Source organism: Cavia porcellus, unplaced genomic scaffold, assembly GCF_034190915.1.
Source record: "Cavia porcellus strain 051 isolate PalLab524CR breed Dunkin Hartley unplaced genomic scaffold, mCavPor4.1 scaffold_3, whole genome shotgun sequence".
Classification (NCBI taxonomy): domain Eukaryota; kingdom Metazoa; phylum Chordata; class Mammalia; order Rodentia; family Caviidae; genus Cavia; species Cavia porcellus.
Window position 1 is genome coordinate 97,241,879 of NW_026947486.1, and position 2,391 is coordinate 97,244,269.

Sequence of the window (2,391 nt, forward strand, 5' to 3'; positions counted from 1 at the left end):
GTAGACATGACTGCAAAGGTTCCTTAAGGAACTTTCTGTCATGCAGGAACTATTCTATTTGTTGACAGACGTGTGAGGATATCTATCTATGCATTTGACACAACACACCTAAGAGTACTCTTAGGTTTGTGCATGTCACTGTGTGTAAGTTTTAGCTCTCAAAAGTACCATAAATAAACATTAAAGTCTGTTTAACAGTATATTGGCTGGCATTTAGTTATAAAGTATGCTGATGTTAAAACTTCCTTTATTTGAAGGATGGAGCAGTGGATATATATTTGATAAAGAAATACAGCAAATACTAACAGCTGCAGAATCCAGATAGTGAGTGTAGGATGTTTACTGCATGCTCATTTCAACTATCTGTTGAAAATTTTCGTTAAAAATGTTAAAGGATAAAAACTGTGTTTTTTATATGAAAGCATCCTCAAGACGAGTTCCTTAGCCCACCACCCCTGTGCTCCTTCCAATCAAACCAGAAATTTAAGAGTTGACTCAGGCTCAACACACTTTACAGTGATTTGCCCTAGGTCACCCAGCTAGGAGTAGCACCGAAGCCTTACTGATTGCCCAATTTTGCAAGGACTGTGATCATCCTGTCTTAGCCATCATTTTGTACTCATCACCAAATCCTGTGCATGCACCTGGGTATATGGTGGAAACTTAGGATGGCCCAAAGGCTGAAAAGCCATGCTCTTTATGACGTGGCAAATGCCTTGCCCAGACCTTACTTGTGCCTGTTTGGTCACTGGATCTATGAGCCTTCCCTGAACCCAAATTCTGACTGATATATTTTACCTAGTGCTCTGATTGCACAGCACCAACCTCTCTGGCTTGTCTTCTAAGGACTGAAACATTTATTTCCGGACTTTGATACCTGTTAACAGTTTCCTGCTCTCAGCCTACCTTGATTTCTTATTTATTCCACCAGATTTCACATTGCAATCTTCACCTACCATTTTGGTAGTATCTCTTTTCTCTTTGGGTACATGTACAGACTACCTTGTCTCTCAACTCTGATTGTGTATGCTTTTTTTTTTTTTTTTTTTTTTTTTTTTTTTGGTACTGGGGATTGAACTCACGACCTTTTGCTTGCCAGCCAGGTGTTTATGCCACTGAGTTAAATCCCCAACCCCCTGATTACCTATTCTTACCAAACATGGATGTTGTTATAGCCTTTGCACTAGATTTGATACCAAGAAAAACAGAGGTATTTGAATCAAACCTTTGCAAGTATTACCTCCTTCCTGGCTGTCGATGGCCCTGTTTTATCATAGTATGTTTCCTTCATGGTGTTCTTCAGACCCTCACATACCAGGTGTCTTACTTAGTTCATTTCTATTATGTTAACAGATAACCATAGACAGGTTTATTTACAAAAGAAAGAAATTTGTTTCTCATAGTTCTGGATGATAGGAAGCCCCATACCAAAAGTGCCAGCATCTAGCAAGGGCCTTCACGTTGCATCATCCCATGTCAAACAAGGGCACAAAACAGAGAAATAAAGGGAGCTAAACTAACCCCTGTATCAGAATCCCATTCCTTTTTTTTTTTTTTTTGTCTTTTTGAGGCAAGGTCTCACTACACAGTTCAGGTTGGCCTTGAGCTCACTTTGTATCCCAGGTTGATCTAGAACTTGCAATGATCCTCCTGCCTCAGCCTCCTGAGTGCTGGGATTATAGGCATGCACCACCACACTCAGCGAGGTTCCCATTCCTATAATAACTAACCCACTCTCATGATAATGAAATTAATTCACTCATGAAGGTTTATCCCTCAATCATCTCTAAAAGGGCTAGAATTTTCAGTATTATTGCAATGACAATTAAATTTCAACGTAAGTTTTGGAGGGGGAGCTAAACTATAGCACCTTGCAAGGCGGCAGAACTCTGATCTGCAGTCTGTTATTCTGTGGGCTGAAACAATGTTGGAAGCCTGAAGAGAATAAAAGGATGTTGGGGGGGGGGAGAATAACAGGAACACAACAAAAAATTTTCTCTCTTGAAAATGTAGGGCAGCATGTGGTTACTGTAGGCTTAGGGCAAAAAGTGAACTTACCAAGCTCATTTTCACAGCACATATGCTGAAACTGGAATGATACAGGGAAGATCAGTGTGGTTACTGCACAAGGATGGCATGCAAATTCATGAAGAGTTTCATCTTTTTAATTGTGTTACTTAAGTAAAACTTTCTCAACTCATTAAATGGAAAATATAGGCTATTAAAAAGAAATATATTTATTTCATAAAGAACACAAATCACTAACAATATTTTGAGGTGGGGTTAGAGAATTGTAAGAGAAAAAAAAGACATGAAATGTGGAAAGATCAAAGAACATGGAACAAAATACCAAAATACCAAATCAACATACAAACTCAGTAGCATTCCTAT

The 2,391-nt window shown here is 38.9% G+C and overlaps 1 non-coding gene across 1 annotated transcript; it reads left to right on the top strand.

Annotated features, from left to right (window-relative positions):
* The first annotated feature begins 2,059 nt into the window (after positions 1-2,059).
* LOC111754788 (U6 spliceosomal RNA) lies at positions 2,060-2,166 on the top strand. Its single transcript, XR_002789460.1, has one exon. It is a non-coding gene; the product is annotated as a U6 spliceosomal RNA (small nuclear RNA).
* Positions 2,167-2,391: the final 225 nt, after the last annotated feature.